This window comes from Salvelinus alpinus, chromosome 25 (assembly GCF_045679555.1).
Source record: "Salvelinus alpinus chromosome 25, SLU_Salpinus.1, whole genome shotgun sequence".
In the NCBI taxonomy this organism is placed as follows: domain Eukaryota; kingdom Metazoa; phylum Chordata; class Actinopteri; order Salmoniformes; family Salmonidae; genus Salvelinus; species Salvelinus alpinus.
Genome location: NC_092110.1, coordinates 31,197,274 through 31,219,726, shown reverse-complemented (window position 1 = coordinate 31,219,726; position 22,453 = coordinate 31,197,274). Strand labels below are relative to the sequence as shown.

At 43.1% G+C, this 22,453-nt stretch overlaps 1 pseudogene; it reads left to right on the top strand.

Annotated features, from left to right (window-relative positions):
- Positions 1-21,823: 21,823 nt before the first annotated feature.
- Positions 21,824-22,453, top strand: part of LOC139553804 (uncharacterized) — a 39,004-nt pseudogene continuing 38,374 nt past the window's right edge.

Here is a 22,453-nt window from a genome sequence, read left to right as displayed (position 1 = left end):
CCACTCTAAATTCCAAGCATCTGCCTCTAACCCTAGGAAGCTCTTTGCCACCTTCTCCTCCCTCCTGAATCCTCCTCCCCCTCCTCCCCCCTCCTCCCTCTCTGCGGATGACTTCGTCAACCATTTTGAAAAGAAGGTCGACGACATCCGATCCTCGTTTGCTAAGTCAAACGACACCGCTGGTTCTGCTCACACTGCCCTACCCTGTGCTTTGACCTCTTTCTCCCCTCTCTCTCCAGATGAAATCTCGCGTCTTGTGACGGCCGGCCGCCCAACAACCTGCCCGCTTGACCCTATCCCCTCCTCTCTTCTCCAGACCATTTCCGGAGACCTTCTCCCTTACCTCACCTCGCTCATCAACTCATCCTTGACCGCTGGCTACGTCCCTTCCGTCTTCAAGAGAGCGAGAGTTGCACCCCTTCTGAAAAAACCTACACTCGATCCCTCCGATGTCAATAACTACAGACCAGTATCCCTTCTTTCTTTTCTCTCCAAAACTCTTGAACGTGCCGTCCTTGGCCAGCTCTCCTGCTATCTCTCTCAGAATGACCTTCTTGATCCAAATCAGTCAGGTTTCAAGACTAGTCATTCAACTGAGACTGCTCTTCTCTGTGTCACGGAGGCGCTCCGCACTGCTAAAGCTAACTCTCTCTCCTCTGCTCTCATCCTTCTAGACCTATCGGCTGCCTTTGATACTGTGAACCATCAGATCCTCCTCTCCACCCTCTCCGAGCTGGGCATCTCCGGCAAGGTCCACGCTTGGATTGCGTCCTACCTGACAGGTCGCTCCTACCAGGTGGCGTGGCGAGAATCTGTCTCCGCACCACGTGCTCTCACCACTGGTGTCCCCCAGGGCTCTGTTCTAGGCCCTCTCCTATTCTCGCTATACACCAAGTCACTTGGCTCTGTCATATCCTCACATGGTCTCTCCTATCATTGCTATGCAGACGACACACAATTAATCTTCTCCTTTCCCCCCTCTGATAACCAGGTGGTGAATCGCATCTCTGCATGTCTGGCAGACATATCAGTGTGGATGACGGATCACCACCTCAAGCTGAACCTCGGCAAGACGGAGCTGCTCTTCCTCCCGGGGAAGGACTGCCCGTTCCATGATCTCGCCATCACGGTTGACAACTCCATTGTGTCCTCCTCCCAGAGTGCTAAGAACCTTGGCGTGATCCTGGACAACACCCTGTCGTTCTCAACTAACATCAAGGCGGTGACCCGTTCCTGTAGGTTCATGCTCTACAACATTCGCAGAGTACGACCCTGCCTCACGCAGGAAGCGGCGCAGGTCCTAATCCAGGCACTTGTCATCTCCCGTCTGGATTACTGCAACTCGCTGTTGGCTGGGCTCCCTGCCTGTGCCATTAAACCCCTACAACTCATCCAGAACGCCGCAGCCCGTCTGGTGTTCAACTTTCCCAAGTTCTCTCACGTCACCCCGCTCCTCCGCTCTCTCCACTGGCTTCCAGTTGAAGCTCGCATCCGCTACAAGACCATGGTGCTTGCCTACGGAGCTGTGAGGGGAACGGCACCTCCGTACCTTCAGGCTCTGATCAGGCCCTACACCCAAACAAGGGCACTGCGTTCATCCACCTCTGGCCTGCTCGCCTCCCTACCTCTGAGGAAGTACAGTTCCCGCTCAGCCCAGTCAAAACTGTTCGCCGCTCTGGCACCCCAATGGTGGAACAAACTCCCTCACGACGCCAGGTCAGCGGAGTCAATCACCACCTTCCGGAGACACCTGAAACCCCACCTCTTTAAGGAATACCTAGGATAGGATAAAGTAATCCTTCTAACCCCCCCCCCCCCCTTAAAAGAGTTAGATGCACTATTGTAAAGTGGTTGTTCCACTGGATATCATAAGGTGAATGCACCAATTTGTAAGTCGCTCTGGATAAGAGCGTCTGCTAAATGACTTAAATGTAAATGTAATATACAGGGGAGTAACGATACAGAGTCAAGGTGAGGGGGCACCGGTTATTTGAGGTAGTATGTACATGTACAGCTGAAGTCGGAAGTTTACAGACACTTAGGTTGGAGTCATTAAAACTTGTTTTTCAACCACTCCACAAATGTCTTGTTAACAGACTATAGTTTTGGCAAGTCGGTTAGGATATCTACTTTGTGCATGACAAGTCATTTTCCCAACAATTGTTTACAGACAGATTATTTTACTTATAATTCACTGTATCATAATTCCAATGGGTCAGAAGTTTACATACACTAAATTGACTGTGCCTTTAAACAGCTTGGAAAATTCCAGAAAATGATTTCATGGCTTTAGAAGCTTCTAATAGGCTAATTGACATCATTTGAGTCAATTGGAGGTGTACCTGTGGATGTATTTCAAGGCCTACCTTCAAACTCAGTGCCTCTTTGCTTGACATCATGGGAAAATCAAAAGAAATCATCCAAGACCTCATAAAAAAATGGTAGACCTCCACAAGTCTGGTTCATCCTTGGGAGCAATTTCCAAATGCCTGAAGGTACCGCGTTTATCTGTACAAACAATAGTACGCAAGTATAAACACCATGGGACCACGCAGCCGTCATACCGCTCAGGAAGGAGATGCGTTCTGTCTCTTAGAGATGAACGTACTTTGATGCAAAAAGTGCAAATCAATCAAAGAACAACAGCAAAGGACCTTGTGAAGATGCTGGAGAAAACAGGTACAAAAGTATCTATATCCACAGTAAAACGAGTCCTACAGTTGAAGTCGGAAGTTTACATACACCTTAGCCAAATACATTTAAACTCAGTTTTTCACAATTCCTGGCATTTAATCCTAGTTAACATTCCCTGTCTTAGGTCAGTTAGGATCACCACTTTATTTTAAGAATGGGAAATGTCAGAATAATAGTAGGGAGAATGATTTATTTCAGCTTTTATTTCTTTCATCACATTCCCAGTGGGTCAGAAGTTTACATACACATTTTTCAGAACTGAAAAAGCGTGTGCTAACAAGGTGGCCTACAAACATGACTCAGTTACACCACCTCTGTCAGGAGGAATGGGCCAAAATTCACCCAACTTATTGTGGGAAGTTTGTGGAAGGCTACCTGAAACGTTTGACCCAAGTTAATCAATTTAAAGGCAATGCTACCAAATACTAATTGAGCGTTTGTAAACTTCTGACCCACTGGGAATGTGATGAAAGAAATAAAATCTGAAAGAAATCATTCTCTGTACTATTATTCTGACATTTCAAATTCTTAAAATAAAGTGGTGATCCGAACTGACCTAAGACCGGGAAATGTTAATAGGAATAAATGCCAGGAAAAAAAACTGAGTTTAAATGTATTTGGCTAAGATGTATGTAAACTTCCGACTTCAACTGTAGGTAGAGTTATTAAGGTGACTATGCATAGATGACAACAGAGAGTGGCAGTGGTGTAAAGAGGGTGTAAGGTGTGGGGGGTGCACTGCAAATAGTCTGGGTAGCCATTTGACTAGATGTTCAGGAGTCTTATGGCTTGGGGGTAGAAGTTGTGTAGACGCCTCTTGGACCCAGACTTGGCGCTCCGGTACCGCTTGCTGTGTGGTAGCAGAGAGAACAGTCTATGACTAGGGTGGCTGGAGTCTTTGACAATTTTTAGGGCCTTCCTCTGACACCGCCTGGTACAGAGGTCCTGGATGGCAGGAAGCTTGGCCCCAGTGATGTACTGGGCAATTCGCTCTACCCTCTGTTGTGCCTTGTGGTCAGAGGCTGAGCAGTTGCCATACCAGTCAGGATGCTATTGATGTTGCAGCTGTAGAACCTTTTGAGCATCTGAGGACCAATTTTCTGTCTCCTGAGGGGGAATAGGTTTTGTCGTGCCCTGTTCACAACTGTCTCTGTGTGCATTGACAATATTAGTTTGTTGATGTGGACACCAAGGAACTTGAAGCTCTCAACCTGCTCTACTGCAGCCCCGTCCATGAGAATGGGGGTGTGCTCGGTCCTTCTTTTCCTGTAGTCCACAATCATCTCCTTTGTCTTGATCATGTTGAGGGAGAGGTTGTTGTGCTGGCACCACACGACCAGGTCTCTGACCTCCTCCCTATAGGCTGTCTTGTCGTTGTTGGTGAACAGGCTCTGTGTGCATTGTTGTGTCAACTGCAAACTTAATTATGGTGTTGGAGTCGTGCCTGGCCGTGCAATCATGAGTGAACAGGGAGTACAGAAGGGGACTGAGCACGCACCCCTGAAGGGCCCCTGTGTTGAGGATCAGCGTGGCGGATGTTTTGTTACCTACCCTTACCACCTGGGGGCGGCCCGTCAGGAAGACCAGGATCCAGTGTCAGGGAGGTGTTTAGTCCCAGGGTCCTTAGCTTATTGATGAGCTTTGAGGGCACTATGGTGTTGAACGCTGATCTGTAGTCAATGAATAGCATTCGCACATAAGTGTTCCTATTGTCCAGGTGGGAGAGGGTAGTGTGGAGTGCAATGGGGATTGCATAATCTGTGGATCTGTTGGGACGTTATGCAAATTGGAGTGGGTCTAGGGTTTCTGGGATGATGGTGTTGATGTGAGCCATGACCAGCCTTTGAAGGCACTTCATGGCTACAGACGTGAGTGCTACGGGTCGGTAGTCATTTAGGCAGGTTACCTTAGTGTTCTTGGGCACAGGGACTATGGTGATCTACTTAAAACATGTTGGTCTTACAGACTTGGACAGGGAGAGGTTGAAAATATCAGTGAAGACACTGGCCAGTTGGTCAGAGCATGCTCGCAGTACACGTCCTGGTAATCCGTCTGGCCCTGCGGCCTTGTGAATGTTGACCTGTTTGAAGGTCTTACTCACATCAGCTGCGGAGAGCGTGATCACACAGTTTTATGGAACAGCTGGTGCTCTCATGTATGTTTCAGTGTTATTTGCCTCGAAGCGAGCATAGAAGTAGTTTAGCACGTCTGGTAGGCTCGTGTCACTGGGCAGCTCTCGGCTGTGCTTCCCCTTGTAGTCTATAATAGTTTGCAAGCGCTGCCACATTCGACGAGCGTCAGAGCCGGTGTTTGATAGTTCGTCGGAGGGCATAGCGGGATCTCTTCAAAGCTTCTGGGTTAGAGTCCCGCTCCTTGAAAGTGGCAGCTCTAGCCTTTAGCTCAGTGCGGATGCTGCCTGTAATCCAGGGCTTCTGGTTGGGGTATGTACGTACAGTCACTGTGCGGACGACTTCATCGATGCACTTATTGATGAAGCCAATGACTGATGTGGTGTACTCCTCAATGCTATCGGAGGAATCCCGGAACATATTCCAGTCTGTGCTAGCAAAACAGTCCTATCGCTTAGCATCTGTTTCATCTGATCACTTTTTTATTGATCTAGTCACTGGTGCCTCCTGCTTTAATTTTTGCTTGTAAGCAGGAATCAGGAGACCATCAGGCTGCTATTCAGCAGCCTGATGGTCTGAAGGTAGAAACTATTGGCCAGTCTTCCAGTTTTCTCCATGTCGCACCTGTACTGACCGTGTCTGAGTGATGGAAGCGGGGAACAGGGCATTGCTCGGGTGGCTGGGGTCCCTAATGATCTTCTTGGCCTTCTTGTGACACCTGGTGTTGTAGGTGTCCTGGAGGGCAGGCAGTTTGCACCCAATGATGCGTTTGGCTATGCGTATCACCCTCTGAAGCAACTTGCGGTCCGCGGCGGTGGAGTTGCTGTACCAGGCTGTGATGCAGCCCGACAGTATGCTCTCAATGGTGCTCCTGTAGAACACTGTGAGGAGCCTTGGGCACAGGCCAAATTTCTTCAGCATCCTGAGGTTGAAGAGTAGCTGTCGTGCCGTCTTCACCACAGTGTCCGTGTGGTTTGACCATTTTAGCTTCTCTGAGGTGTGTATGCCGAGGATTTCGAAGTTATTGACCGTCTCCATGGGACCTCGTTGTTGAGGACGGGGGTTTGTCCAACCTGGTTCTTCGTGAAGTCCACAATCAGCTCCTTCGTTTTGCTGATGTTGAGCGAGAGGTTGTTTACCTGGAACCATGCACAGAGTGTCTACCTCCTCCCTGTAGGTCATCCTGTCGTTGTTGGTAATCAGGCCTGTCGTGTCGTCAGTGAACTTGATGATGCAGTTGGAACTGTGTGAGGCCACGCAGTCGTGGGTATACAGGGAATACAGGAGGGAACTGAGGACGCACCCTTGTTGGGTCCCTGTGTTGACAATCAGGGTTGAGGTAAATGTTGCTTAACTTCACCACCTGGGAAGTCCAGGACCCAGTTGCATAGAAAGGAGTTCAGACCCTGGGTTGTGAGCTTTGTAATGATATGAAGGCCGAGCTGTATTGAAGGCCGAGCTGTAGTCGATGAACAGCATCCTCACATATGCATTATTTTTGTCCAGGTGGGTAAGGGCAGTGTGCAGTGCAATGGTGATTGCGTGTTCCATGGATCTGTCAGGGCGGTAGTTGAATTGTAGAGGGTTGAGTGTGTCGGTGAGGGAAAAAGATCTTTGACTAGCCTATCGATGACGGAAGCGAGTGCTACTGGTCGGTAGTCATTCAGTTCAGTTACTTTTCCTTTCTTGGGCACGGGGATGATAGTGGACATCTTCAAGCAAGTGGGTATGTATTTAATTTTTTATTTAACCTTTATTTAACTAGGCAAGTCATTTAAGAACATATCTTTAATTACAATGACAGCTACAATAATTGCCTAGTTCAGGGGCAGAATGACAGATTTTTACCTTGTTAGTTCTGGGATTTGATCTAGCAACCTTTCAGTTACTAGCCCAACGCTCTAACCAATAAGCTACCTGCCACCCCAGAGAGAGCTAGCGAGAGATTGAAAATGTCAGAACACAAGTCAGTACATGCTCTGAGGGCACAACTAGGGATGCCATCTGGGCCGGCAGCCTTGTGAGGGTTAACACGTTTGAATGATTTACATACGTAGTCAGTGTAGCCCACGTTGTCATTAGGGTCGGCAGCTCAGGGTCATTGTGCTCAGAAAAATGTGTGTAGCTCGTCTGGTAGTGTGGCGTTGGTGACCGCGATGTGGCTGGCATTCTTTTTGTAATCCATGATCGTTAGGAGCCCCTGCCACATACGCCTTGTGTACGAACTGAATTGCTCCTCTACTTTGTGCCTATACTTGTTATGCCATCTCAATCGATCTGTGTTGGTCGTATTTGTACTGTTTAACCAAGATCCTCACTCTGAGTTCACCAAGTTTGTTCATTAATGATTGAACATTGGCGAGTAGTATGTTCAGTAAAGGAGGACTGGTCGCCCGGCGTCTTCATCTCACTAAGACGCCGCCACATCTGTCTAGCCGTCGGCGTCTTTGCACATGGAAGGAAGGAGGGATGTTGATGCTTGACTTCCTGTTCACATATCCTTTTTCCTGTTTTCTGATGGTTTTCCTTCTCCATCTGTGTGTGTGAGCGTGTGCCTGCGTCAGTGTGTGTGTAAATCTCACTGCAGCTGCCCAACCCTTACCAGCTGTGCTCAGGCACTGCTCCAGAGACACAGAGAGAGAGAGAGAGCTGTGTCTCAGCAGCCCAATGTTTGACAGCTAGCTGCTGCCACCTCTCTTTCCCTGGCCACAAGCCACAGTATGGCGCTTCGGCTGCACCCTGCCACACCCCTTCTCGCTTCTCTTCTCCTCCCACTTACAGGAATTAAGGAAAGCAGAGGAAATGATCCCTCGTAAATCACGATAGAGGCTTGTTCAAGCTAACCAAGCTGATTATTGAAATAGAAAGGCTAAATTGTAATCAAAGACGGGCCATACTGAGCGGGCCATACTGTAATGTAGCTTTGCTATGTGTGAATGCTTCCTCAGTGTAGTGCCCTTCAAACACCCAGATGAATCATAGAGCCCAGGGTGTTAGCATGGCCAATTAGCATGCTAGCAGTGCCTCTGCTCTCTGCTCTGTTTGTGGTTGTAAGTGCGATCACAGCTTTCTCCTGTGATCCGACCTGTGGAGACATAAATAGATCAATATTCTCCTCTTTTCAAAAGATGAAAGGCTGTGTAAGAAGGAGATGTTTGAAGAGAGATAGCCCAGGCTGATCAGCAGCACATTAGCATTGAGCAGGAGGCTAGCTTCAACAGTGGTGATGAAAATGGTAAAATATTAATGAGTGTGTGCGTGCCTGTGTGCACTTGGGTTGGTGTGTGTCAGTGTCTGTGTGGCCCCTCCAGAAAAGTTTGAAACTCACCATAAAACCATCCTCCTCTCAACAGTTCCTGTCTGTTCTCTGAGAAATGTAACTACAAATTAAAGCAAAACAGAAATGCCCCGGCCGAACAAGAGGCCTCATATCAAACTATGTATTTTACTGTATGAGGAATGGATGGTCAGTCACAGCTTGACATGGATCTCCATAGAAAGAGGCCTTTATAGGAATACATTTGCATGACAATATGGGGTCATTTTAAAGTTTTAATGTCACATGCACAAGTACAGTGAAATGCCTTTCTTGCAAGCTTTAACCACAACAATGCAGTAATCAATAACAATGTAACACTAAAAATAAAAAGTTAGAACAAAAACACACAAGATAGAAAAACACAATAAAGTAAGTAAGCATACTATATACAGAGTCAGTTCTAGTACCATAATTATAATGTGCAGGGATCCTGGAGTGACAGAGATAGATATGTATAGGGGTAAGGTGACTAGGCATCAGGATATATGATAAACATAGTAGCAGTAGTGTATATGATGATTGTATGTGAGTAGGTGTGTGTGTGTAGAGTCAGTATAAATGTATGTGCATATTATGTATGTGTAAGCAAAGGATGGAGTGAGTGTTTGTATGTGTGTTGGGGTGTCAGTGTGCATAAGTATGTAGGGCCCTGTGAGTGTGCAGAGACAAAAATAAGAATAAAATACAAGGGTCCACTCAGTCTGTGTAGCCATTTTGTTAGCTGTTCAGCAGTCTTATGGCATGGGGATAGTAGCTGTTCAGGAGCCTGTTGGTGTCAGACTTGATGCACTGGTACTGCTTGCAGTGCGGAAGCAGAGAGAACAGTCTATGGCCTGGGTGGTTGGAGTCTTTAACTGTTTTCCGGGCCTTCCTTTCACACCGCCTGATACAGAGGTCCTGAATGGCAGGGAGCTCGGCCCCAGTGATGTACTGGGCTGTCCGCACTACTCTCTGTAGCGCCATGCGATTGAGGGCGGTGCTATTGCCACACCAAGCAATACACTGATATCTGGTATTTCAAATTAGCTCTTGAACAAAGTATTGTTTTAGAAATTGCCTGAATCATACTATACTTGTTAAGGCAGTGGAATTTCTGAGATAATCTGCTGTTAAATCCACTGTTATGAAATTAAATAAAATTAGATGAAGCAGATAAGATAAAACTAGAGGTTGGATTCGAACCAGCGACCTTGTGTCATTATAGTGCCTTGCAAAAGTATTCATCCCCCTTGGTGTTTTTCCTATTTTGTTGCATTACAACCTGAAATTTAAATAGATTTTTATTTGGATTTCATGTAATGGACATACACAAAATAGTCCAAATTGGTGAAGTGAAGTGAAATGAAAAAAATAAAATGTTTCAAAAAATCCAACAAAGAAAAGTGGTGCGTGCATATGTATTCACCTCCTTTGCTATGAAGCCCCTAAATAATATCTGGTGCAACCAATTACCTTCAGAAGGGACACAATTAGTTAAATAAAGTCCACCTGTGTGCAATCTAAGTGTCACATGATCTGTCACATGATCTCTGTATATATACACCTGTTCTGAAAGGCCCCAGAGTCTGCAACACCACCAAGCAAGGGGCACCACCAAGCAAGCGGCACCATGAAGACCAATGAGCTCTCCAAACAGGTCAAGGGCAAAGTTGTGGAGAAGTACAGATCAAGGTTGGGTTATAAAAAAATATCCAAAACTTTGAACGTCCCACGGAGCACCATTAAATCCATTATTTAAAAAATGGAAAGAATATGGCACCACAACAAACCTGCCAATAGAGGGCCGCCCACCAAAACTCACAGACCAGGCAAGGAGGGCATTAATCAGAGAGAAAACAAAGAGACCAAAGATAACCCTGAAGAAGATGCAAAGCTCCACAGCGGAGATTGGAGTATCTGTCCATAGGACCACTTTAAGCCGTACACTCCACAGAGCTGGGCTTTACGGAAGAATGGCTAGAAAAAAGCTATGCTTAAAAAAGAAAATAAGCAAACACATTGCGTTTGCCAAAGGGCATGTGGGAGACTCCCCAAACATATGGAAGAAGGTACTCTGGTCAGATGAGACTAAAATTGAGCTTTTTGGCCATCAAGGAAAACGCTATGTCTGGCGCAAACCCAACACCTCTTATCAACCCGAGAACACCATCCCCACAGTGAAGCGTGGTGGTGGCAGCATCATGCTGTGCGGATGTTTTTCATCGGGCAGGGACTGGGAAACTGGTCAGAATTGAAGGAATGATGGATGCCGCTAAATACAGGGAAATTCTTGAGGGAAACCTGTTTCAGTCTTCCAGAGATTTGAGACTGGGACGGGGGTTCACCTTCCATCAGGACAATGCCCCTAAGCATACTGCTAAAGCAATACTTGAGTGGTTTAAAGGGAAACATTTAAATGTCTTGGAATGGCCTAGTCAAAGCCCAAACCTCAATCCAATTGAGAATCTGTGGTATAACTTAAAGATTGCTGTACACCAGCAGAACCCTTCCAACTTGAAGGAGCTGGAGCAGTTTTGCCTTGAAGAATGGGAAAAAATCCCAGTGGCTAGATGTGCCAAGAGACATACCCCAAGACACTTGCAGCTGTAATTGCTGCAAAATGTGGCTCTACAAAGTTTTGACTTTGGGGGGGTGAATAGTTATGCACGCTCAAATTCTGTTTTTTTGTCTTATTTCTTGAAAAAATATTTTTCATCTTCAAAGTGGTCGGCATGTTGTGTAAATCAAATGATACAAACCCCCCAAAATCTATTTTAATTCCACATTGTAAGGCAACAAAATAGGAAAAACGCCAAGGGGGGTGAATACTACGCAAACCACTGTAAATGGCTATAGTTGTCTGTTCTCCCCTCTATCAAATGTATACTTCTTTCCTCTGACGTGGCTTGTAAGCCAGTGGGCCATGGGCCACCCATTTCACTTTAATGGAAGTGAGAGATTGATGATAACACCATTTAAACCAATGGGATAGCTGCTCACATTGATGCTTCACAGGCACAAATTTAGTTTTGTTTTTATGCTTCTTAGAAGTAATGTGTAAAGATGTTCATCACAGAGCACAATCAACATCGATACATTCAGAGGGGAGCCAAGAGTAAAGCTTAAAACAGTAATTATTGTATATGAGCTTTGATTAACAACTATTAATCAACATGAAAGTACTGTGTGTGTGTTTTACATCTTACAATATTTTTCATTTTATATTATTTCCTCCATATTATATAAAGATGAAGACAGGTGACATGATTGAGATAATAAGGTTGAGATAGAGATAATAATACTGGCACAATCTGGCAATATCAACACTGGGCTCTGTACTTTAAAATCTGTAAATGCAGTGGGCAAATCAGGGTCACACAGAGTGATTCTTGGTGGTCTTAAACTAGCGTTGATTGAAGCACCGGTGCGTCAATCTAAATGACATAATAAAAAAATCCCCATCAAAATCCGTCAGTTTAAACTAGAGATATGTTTTGCTTTGGATGCGTCTCAATCCACTACATCCGCCAGTGTGGCACTTCCGCATCTGCGGTGAAAGGTGGCAGAGCTAGAGTGGTGTTTGTCAGACCATGAGACATCCCGAAAATCTGTCTTCTCATGAAAACGTCTGTAGTGTCCTAACGGTTTGACCTACAACACGTGTCATGGGACTCGTCTGAAGGTAACCCGTAGCGGTTTTTAAAAAGTAATGGAAGTATAAAGGTAGTTTTGTGCCTACCCCAAAAAAGGTTAAATATGTGTAAAAAATATACAGTGGGGAGAACAAGTATTTGATACACTGCCGATTTTGCAGGTTTTCCTACTTACAAAGCATGTAGAGGTCTGTACTTTTTATCATAGGTACACTTCAACTGTGAGAGACGGAATCTAAAACAAAAATACAGAAAATCACATTGTATGATTTTTAAGTAATTCATTTGCATTTTATTGCATGACATAAGTATTTGATCACCTACCAACCAGTAAGAATTCCGGCTCTCACAGACCTGTTAGTTTTTCTTTAAGAAGCCCTCCTGTTCTCCACTCATTACCTGTATTAACTGCACCTGTTTGAACTCGTTACCTGTATAAAAGACACCTGTCCACACACTCAATCAAACAGACTCCAACCTCTCCACAATGGCCAAGACCAGAGAGCTGTGTAAGGACATCAGGGATAAAATTGTAGACCTGAACAAGGCTGGGATGGGCTACAGGACAATAGGCAAGCAGCTTGGTGAGAAGGCAACAACTGTTGGCGCAATTATTAGAAAATGGAAGAAGTTGAAGATGACGGTCAATCACCCTCGGTCTGGGGCTCCATGCAAGATCTCACCTCGTGGGGCATCAATGATCATGGGGAAGGTGAGGGATCAGCCCAGAACTACACGGCAGGACCTGGTCAATGACCTGAAGAGAGCTGGGACCACAGTCTCAAAGAAAACCATTAGTACCACACTACGCCGTCATGGATTAAAATCCTGCAGCACACGCAAGGTCCCCCTGCTCAAGCCAGCGCATGTCCAGGCCCGTCTGAAGTTTGCCAATGACCATTTGGATGATCCAGAGGAGGAATGGGAGAAGGTCATGTGGTCTGATGAGACAAAAATAGAGCTTTTTGGTCTAAACTCCACTCGCCGTGTTTGGAGGAAGAAGAAGGATGAGTACAACCCCAAGAACACCATCCCAACCGTGAAGCATGGAGGTGGAAACATCATTCTTTGGGGATGCTTTTCTGCAAAGGGGACAGGACGACTGCACCGTATTGAGGGGAGGATGGATGGGGCCATGGATCGCGAGATCTTGGCCAACAACCTCCTTCCCTCAGTAAGAGCATTGAAGATGGGTCGTGGCTGGGTCTTCCAGCATGACAACGACCCGAAACACACAGCCAGGGCAACTAAGGAGTGGCTCCGTAAGAAGCATCTCAAGGTCCTGGAGTGGCCTAGCCAGTCTCCAGACCTGAACCCAATAGAAAATCTTTGGAGGGAGCTGAAAGTCCGTATTGCCCAGCGACAGCCCCGAAACCTGAAGGATCTGGAGAAGGTCTGTATGGGGGAGTGGGCCAAAATTCCTGCTGCAGTGTGTGCAAACCTGGTCAAGAACTACAGGAAACGTATGATCTCTGTAATTGCAAACAAAGGTTTCTGTACCAAATATTAAGTTCTGCTTTTCTGATGTATCAAATACTTATGTCATGCAATAAAATGCAAATTAATTACTTAAAAATCATACAATGTGATTTTCTGGATTTTTGTTTTAGATTCCGTCTCTCACAGTTGAAGTGTACCTATGATAAAAATTACAGACCTCTACATGCTTTGTAAGTAGGAAAACCTGCAAAATCGGCAGTGTATCAAATACTTGTTCTCCCCACTGTATATATACTGTATATATATATATATTTTTTTATATATCTCCCTCTCCGGCCTCTAGGTCAACAGGCTGATCATTATGGGTCACTCCTGTCACCATTGTTACGCGGACCTGCGCGTCAGACTCACCTGGACTGCATTACTTCCCTGATTACCTTCCCCATATATGTCACTCCCTTTGGTTCCTTCCCCCAGGCGTCATTGTTTCTGTTCCGGTGTCATGTGTGTGCGTTGTTTGTGTTTCTTGTTTTGTATTTAGTTGTGTTTATTTATTAAAACATTTACTCCCTGAACTTGCTTTCCTACTCTCAGCGCACTCTTTACAATATCGCCTAGATTTAGGACAGACACTTTAAAACCTTTCTCATGATTTCTTTTTTCACTGTCCTTTTTGCCATTATGAATGTGTTATTCAATGTGTTCCTATGGGTTTTAGTAGTAAAGGCCAAAATCAAAAAAAAAATGTAATATATTTTTTAAAATATTATTCTAGAGTTTTATTTGTATTTTAGCCTACAATATTTAGAGTCACAGTCAATGTCTCAATGTCTATTTCAATTGAAATAATGTATAATTCCTTATGAGCTTCGTACATCTGTCATACCCTATCATAACCCATCTATCTATCATGTTGATCTCATGGGTTGTAAGTCTGTGCATCCGAAGGTCTGTCTACTAGAGTGGTTACATTTTCTGACAATGTTGTTCCAAGCGAAGTGGTAGCGCTGCAGTAGGACTGAAACACACTCATAATTGTGGCTTTAATATTTGTGGAAATTCTTCAAAATTGGTGGACAATGAAAGCATGATATAAACAGTGACGTGTATTCATGTATGCCAAGGGAAGCCAGGCTTCCTCAAATAAAATAATTAATATTTTGTCTCGCTTTTTGTGTTTTCATAATTTTCCATAGTTTTCCAGCATGGAAAATTTGAAAGTGGCTGAATGTCACTGGTGAAATCATCCGAACGAGGGAAACAGCATCTCTGTCTCAGTATGTGTAGCCCATGTATCTGATGCTGTCTGGACCAAAAGAGTATAACATGTTGCAGCCGTAGCATTTGATTGATTGATGCCAGCAAGCATTTGGCCTCCCTTGATAAAACAATTATAAAATAATTTGCTAATCAGCTTTGAGCTGAGCTCAACTGTGGGTTGTCCTGGTGCAGCAAAACGCCCCCAAGGGAGGCCAGTTTGGATTTGGCTTCAGACCAATCAACTATCTAACTTAGCTGGTTCTGTGATTCATTGTTGCCCATGCAAGGAAATTAGGATAGCAAGCATTTTAGCTTGGTAGCCTATGACAACAAAAACTGAAAGTGTACTGTATGACAGAGCCATAGACCGTTTTGCCAGCATGAAAGAGAGGAGGATGGCATCGGCGTTCAACTAGTGTACAAGTAGGGTGAGTCAACAAAAATGTTTATACTTGCACACACACAGACAGAAATCAGTACCATGGACAGCCACATATTTTTGTTGATTTCACGTTGAATTCACGCTAGTTGACAACTCAACCAAATGTAAATCAAAACTAGAAGTTGAACTGACGTCTGTGCCCAGTGGCTTCCTCCTGTAGTTCTCGCCAGTATTAGCTCATCCATCAGCTCCTGTAAAGGCACGGCTACAACAGAGAAGTAAAAGGATGATGCAAAAGAGAACCAATACAAAGTCAACAAAAACCTGGGTGGAAAGTACAAACCAAGGGGGACCAGTGAAATTATGGAGGCAGCAGAAGAAATGAAAGGCAGCACAATGACATAAGCTCTTTACACATAACTGTGAGTATTTTGTTACTAACCTCTGTTATGACAAGTCCAAACAGGTAAGCATATGGCACTATGATTGGAGGAATATTCTACTAATGTTGTAATGCTTTGCCTGGAGAGACACTCCTTATGGGTATTTTCTCTGTATATTTTTTCCCTTTAGGCAGATGACACTGCTTTTAGCAACAGCAGGAGGTCTAGGCCAAGTGTATGGTCCCACAGTTATTGCTACTGGTGTCTCTGCTCCTGGAGCTATTTGTTCTAGCCAAGTAAGGCAATAGGTCTCTTTGGCCTTGTATGAATCCAAGAAGAAATATCAGTGATGAAAAGTGCCCTTTCATAACAAAAAGTTAGTTTGGTCATTTTCCTGCATAGCAAATATATAGTTTATTATTACTTTTTATATTAAAACATATTATTAAATAAACTTTCATCTTTCATTGTTCTAGACTCTAGATACAAATATGACTTTTTGTATGTATATAATATAATTTTCTTTAAAAAGTAAAAGCACACTCTGGACCAGGTGTGGTCCTCAGCGGTTGGGCACTTCTGGTTTTATTTGGTTTTACTCTGGGTCCCTGGTACTTTGATATGCTAATGGTTAGATATTCCACATGACTGATTCTCCAAGTTAGAATCAGTCCCTGATTTTAAGGGAGGATGGAAAACCAGCAGCACCCACAAGGACTGGACTTATCCACGTTAGATATGTTACTGATCAACTGAACTAAAACAGGTAAGTTTAGTTCTTTACTTCACTTTGCTACCAAGGCACAGAGGAGGGTTGTCTCATGGATGCTTCTCACCCCTAGTCATCCATAGTCCTTAAATGGACATTTAGCTGAACACTTAAAAAAAGACTGATAATAAGCAATGAAAATTAACTCAGGTTGTTTCACTCTGTTTCTACAGAGAGTGACACATATAACATCATTTATAATTGCTAATAAATAAAGTTTTCCTGCCATTATGGGAGGGTGGAGGTGGGCAAAAAAACACATAGCGTATCATATTCTCACTGTGTGCACTATGCAATGTCATTGTTTTGGCTACCCTTATGTTCACTGAATAGCCTACTAGTCCGGTAACGTCAGTCAGGTGTGTGTTTTTTTGAGAAGAGCTCTTTTTGATCAGACATTATTTGTGCAGAAAATAGAAAACGTATTATGTAATTTGCTTTGCTTGTCTATCATCTTAAACTCTGTGTGTAACTGTGAGATGAGGAAAGTCTTCAAATGTATTAAAAATTGAATTGATCTATTTTAAGAAAGCATCTTGTAAAGGCACTTGGATTCAGCCTTTGATTTTATTTTATTGCATTTATTGTGTTCTGATTGGCTGAAAGCCATGGTATATCAGAACGTATACCACGGGTATGACAAAACATTTCATTTTACTGCTCTAATTACATTGGTAACAAGTTTATAATAGCAATAAGGCTCCTCTGGGGTTTGCACTGTAATTCATATCATAGGCCTAATAGTACTGTAGAGCTCTTTTTACTTGCACACACTTTTTACTTGCATAGCTGGATCGCCTCGTCCTGCCCCTAGGGGTCCACCGTCCTGCAGCGCCCCAACCCACTACATCCCACTCAGCTTTAGGATCTTAGTGAAACATTAGTTATTGGTTTCAGGTTTGTTAGGCCAAGGACAGAGTGACAACCAAGAGTATGGCAGACCCCCAGGGCCAGGCCTGAGCAACCTAGCAGTAGGGATTGCCTAAATAAGTACAGTGGCTTGCGAAAGTATTCACCCCCCTTGGCATTTTTCCTATTTTGTTGCCTTACAATGTGGAATTAAAATAGATTTTTTGGGGGTTTGTATCATTTGATTTACACAACATGCCTACCACTTAGAAGATGCAACATTTGTTTTACTGTGAAACAAACAAGAAATAAGACAAAAAAACTGAAAACTTGAGCGTGCATAACTATTCACCCCCCCAAAGTCAAAACTTTGTAGAGCTGCAAGTGTCTTGGGGTATGTCTCTATAAGCACATCTCTATAAGCACATCTAGCCACTGGGATTTTTTCCCATTCTCCAAGGCAAAACTGCTCCAGCTCCTTCAAGTTGGAAGGGTTCTGCTGGTGTACAGCAATCTTTAAGTCATACCACAGATTCTCAATTGGATTGAGGTCTGGGCTTTGACTAGGCCATTCCAAGACATTTAAATGTTTCCCCTTAAACCACTCAAGTATTGCTTTAGCAGTATGCTTAGGGGCATTGTCCTGATGGAAGGTGAACCTCCGTCCCAGTCTCAAATCTCTGGAAGACTGAAACATCCATCATTCCTTCAATTCTGACCAGTTTCCCAGCCGATGGAAAAACATCCCATTCCATATGTTTGAGGAGTCTCCTACATGCCTTTTGGCGAATACCTAATATGTTTGCTTATTTTCTTCTTTAAGCAATGGCTTTTTTTCTGGCCACTCTTCCGTAAAGCCCAGCTCTGTGGAGTGTACGGCTTAAAGTGGTCCTATGGACAGATACCCCAATCTCCGCTGTGGAGCATTGTAGCTCCTTCAGGGTTATCTTTGGTCTCTTTGTTGCCTCTCTGATTAATGCCCTCCTTGCCTGGTCTGTGAGTTTTGTGGGCGGCCCTCTCTTGGCAGGTTTGTTGTGGTGCCATATTCTTTCCATTTTTTAAATAATGGATTTAATGGTGCTCCGTGGGATGTTCAAAGTTTTGGATATTTTTTTATAACCCAACCTTGATCTGTACTTCTCCACAACTTTGTCCCTGACCTGTTTGGAGAGCTCCTTGGTCTTCATGGTGGCGCTTGCTTGGTGGTGCCCCTTGCTTGGTGGTGTTGCAGACTCTGGGGCCTTTCAGAACAGGTGTATATATACAGAGATCATGTGACAGATCATGTGACACTTAAATAAAGTCCACCTGTGTGCAATCTAAGTAATTATGTGACTTCTGAAGGTAATTGGTTGTACCAGATCTTATTTAGGGGCTTCATAGCTGTCATGATGTTGGTCTATTTGGGTACAGCAAGCCCCATCAGCCTCTCCCTGCCTCTCCCTGCCCCCTACAACTACGCTGCTGTGGTCAGAGAGAGGTCGTAAATTCCTGAGGAGGAGACCCTGCTACATGGCCACAACAGTATAAGAGGCAGAGGGTACATTTTCATAGAGAACAAAGGGATTTCTTCCACCTCACAGAACTTGAGGTACGAACAAATTTCATGTTCCGGAGAAAGTATAAAAGATCGGTGAAGAATGCAGCTACGAACTGGTCCGTTTGTTACAACTTGGGGAAGCTCATGGGAGACGGTGTGGCCACATTACCATAACGCTGTTTATATAATAGCCTCAGATATGAGGTTTACATCTAATTGTTGTATAAGATGAATGAGTGAGTATGATACTGTTTGTAAAATTGTGTAATATACTTTTGGACTGTTTAATGAAGGAAAACCTAATTCCCTTTTGATTTGAGCTAAATCAGAGGACCGCCCCTGAGCCCAGTTAGGGTCAGGCATCCTGGGACAGCCCTTTTCTGCAATTCCGAATAAAACCCAACTTTGAGAAATTATCACCAGACCGAGCTTACCTCAATTACGAGATGGCTAAAGGTTGCAGATCATGTTTCTCTCAATCCCGGGAGTACAAAGGTTGCAGACCATTGCTGAATATGTATTGATTGCAATTGTTCCCGAATGAGTGAGCGTTCATATGCAAAGGATTAGCATTTCAATTGTTATAATTATTAACTCTGTAGTGACTTCTCAGTCGACCTCCACTTCCCTTTGGTCTAACAAGCCGCCATGCCGGTTTAGCCCACTAGGGCACATTCTCCTATCATTTCTTGTAACAATAGTTACTTTGTTTGTTTGTGCATTTCTATGAATTACTTAGTTAGAAATAAATGATTTAAGACAATTGATGTATGGATGACTCAGTGAAGACTGGGTTCGTGCAGATAACCAACAATTTACGACGTTTGGAATGAGACTAACGTGAGGTAAAAAAAAAAAAACATTAATCAGAAGACTATTGATCAGATATGAAAATATCTGAATGGTTATATTGGGAAATTATAACTTTGTAATCTGAATACTTTCCTTGGTGCCCCGACTTCCTAGTTAATTACAGTTACATGATTATTCAGTTTAATCGCGTAATACTAATTACAGGAATCTTTGAAAAAACGAAGTCTTCAATTTAATGATAGTAAAGACACGACATAGTAAAGGGGGTGAATACACCACTTTTACGTTTTTTAGAATTTTTTGAAACATGTTATTTTTTTCATTTCACTTCACCAATTTGTAATATTGTGTGTATGTCCATTACATGAAATCCAAATAAAAATCCAAGGGGGTGAATACGCCAAGGGGGTGAATAGTTTTGAATGGCACTGTAGTACATTCTATGGATGGTCTTAAACTGCAGTAATTGATGTCTGAGATTATATGAACATGACTGGGCATTCAAACATATCTGTATCCATTCATCATCCTCAGTAGTGTCTCCCAGGTCTTCCTCACATTTTATTTTTTGTTTTGTGTCATGGTGAAAAGCAAATCAACCTTACAGTTTGGAAATCAACTTTAGAGGTTTGTCAGACTACCTTAAATAGTTGTATTATTTGAAGCTTCTGGCTTATCCAGTATTGGCTGCACAGATAGAATAAAGTGAATTAAAGTTAACTTCAGTGCCGTCACAGGCTGCTCTTCCCTGGTTGCCTGACCCTGCTGAGACCCCTGTCACCATCTGATCCTGCTCAGATGAGGCATGATGAAGAATTACCTTGGTGTACATTTATACATTATATTTTCCAAGAATAGAATCAAGTGTTTAATTATTGAAATGACCATTATTCCCAGACTGTAGCCTACCCATCAACTCAAGATGGAATTTTGTATCTATTAACTGATTGTTATAATATACTGCAAAATAAACCTGAGCTCCATAGACTGGTCTTCCCTGGCTGTCTGACCCTGCAGGGACACCTGTCACCATCTGATCCTGTTAAGACATGATGAGTATAGTGTTGTATACTAACTGTGCATCATGACAGTGAAGCCTGTAGAGTTGTTCATACAGTTTCAGTGTAAAAAGTCAGGAATTAGTTAGGGAAACTATCAGATCAATAACGTTACGTTGATGTAGTGACTGTGATTGGGGCAAAAAATTATATATAGCATCAGCCAACTTTTAGCTAGCTCTAATGGTACATCAACTGGAGAAAACAAGTCAAGTTCATTTACTGCTGTTGAAACGGAACAAAAGAAAAGCTACAAAACATTTCCATACACACAACAGCTGTTAGACACTGCTACCTGACAGATAGCTAGAGGCTAGAGCTGAACTGGCTGTGGTAGCTACTAGCTAGCTAGCTAGCTCGTTCATTCACTTCAGACAGAACTTCAGTCGAGAGGGGATGAAACACTAGCCAACGTTACATGTCAGTTACACTCCTAGCTCAGCACCGGGAATAAATACTTTTTTTTCTGTTAAATTAAACTGCAGTTACCTTGCCAGCTAAATCAGTCAGTTAAGAGTAGACCGTTTTTGCTCAACTTGCTTTTACAACTCAGAGAAAAAGCACAACACACATAGACAACAGCTGCCTTTGTTTGCACGCCCTGTGGTGTCTGCTTGGTCCTAAATCCAGCCGTCTGAAACCACCAAACTGCCTGGTCCTAAAGCACACCGATGCCGCTTTTTGTATCCCAATGGAATGATTCAACTGGGGGGGACAAACATTTCAAGAATGGGGGGTCATTCCCCCCCATCCCCAGGGAAAGTTTCTCCCCTGCTTTTCCCATTACTTTATTGTCACAAGATTTGTTCCAAGTATGTTAAGCACAACTGAACGTTCTGGTAAAGCAGCCTGACTGTATTCTTTCTATGAAAGATCCATATGAACAAAGGGATTGTTGTCTTATGTCTTGGTTGTCTGCCTTCTTTAGTTTGTTTCTGAGATGTACAGAGTCCATTACTCAAGCACTGTGTCATGTTGTAGATAAACAATCTGGTTTAAAAAATAACTGTTTATTGAAAACAAGTATTTAAATAAATTCAAAGAGGATTGTTGATGGATGTGTATGCATCAACTCTCCTTCCTCTAGTGAACATGTCATGATGTGAAACCAAAGGCAGAGAGAGCATGTATAGTATTTCCTGAGTTTAAAAAAAATGAATGGAAGTCTGGAGCCAGTTTTGCGTCTACCTAAAAAAAGGCTTAAATATGTGTAAAAATATATACATATACAGTGCCAGTTAAAAGTCTGGACACACCTAGTAATTTCAAGGGTTTTCTTTATATTTACTATTTTCTACATTGTAATAATAGTGAAGACATCAAAACTACATGATTCCATATGTGTTATTTCATAGTTTTGATGTCTTCACTATTATTCTACATTGTAGAAAATAGTAAAAATAAAGAAAAACCCTTGAATGAGTAGGTGTGTCCAAACTTTTGACCTGTACTGTATATTTCCTGAGTTTTCTTATATATCCTAGATATAGGACAGACACTTCAAAACCTTATTCCTTTTGGACTTTTGCCCCAAATGTCTTAGACTCTAGAGAACTAATACTCACAGTGATCATATCTAAAATATTTTCTACAACAACAACACTGATTCTAATGAAAGCAGTCTGAAGTCAGGTCTTCCTGTAGGGGATTGTATCATAGAGTTGGATGGGAGGGGACACAGAGGAAAATGCTGTTCCACATCTATTTTACTTTCACTTACTCATTTTGTAGAATGTCTGTGGAGAAGGTATGTAAACTATTCTTTATCTTTAGAGTTTTTATTTTATATTTGTTGGGAACCAGTAGGACAATTATGTTAATCATAAACAATCAAATATATTTTAAACAATTAATTGTAGGCATTAGTCCACTAGTACAGTATGTGACAACTATATTATGTTCACTCTAAGTAGAGTGCTCTCTCTCCCATAGTTAATCTTTTCTGGCTATGAAAATGTTTCCATCCACTTTAAATTACTCATTCTTTTGTTAAGTGTTTGATTAATAATGATGAGAGGGAAAATTAAGACAAGACAACTTATGTTTATCAAAGTAAGACTATGATAAGAACTGACTAGCGTACTGTGCAACAACAGGAAGTTGGACTCCAGATCATACCTGCTTCTCATTTGCTCATCTGCAGAAACTACTTGACCCTCTGTGTAAGTTCAGCTATGTATTTTCT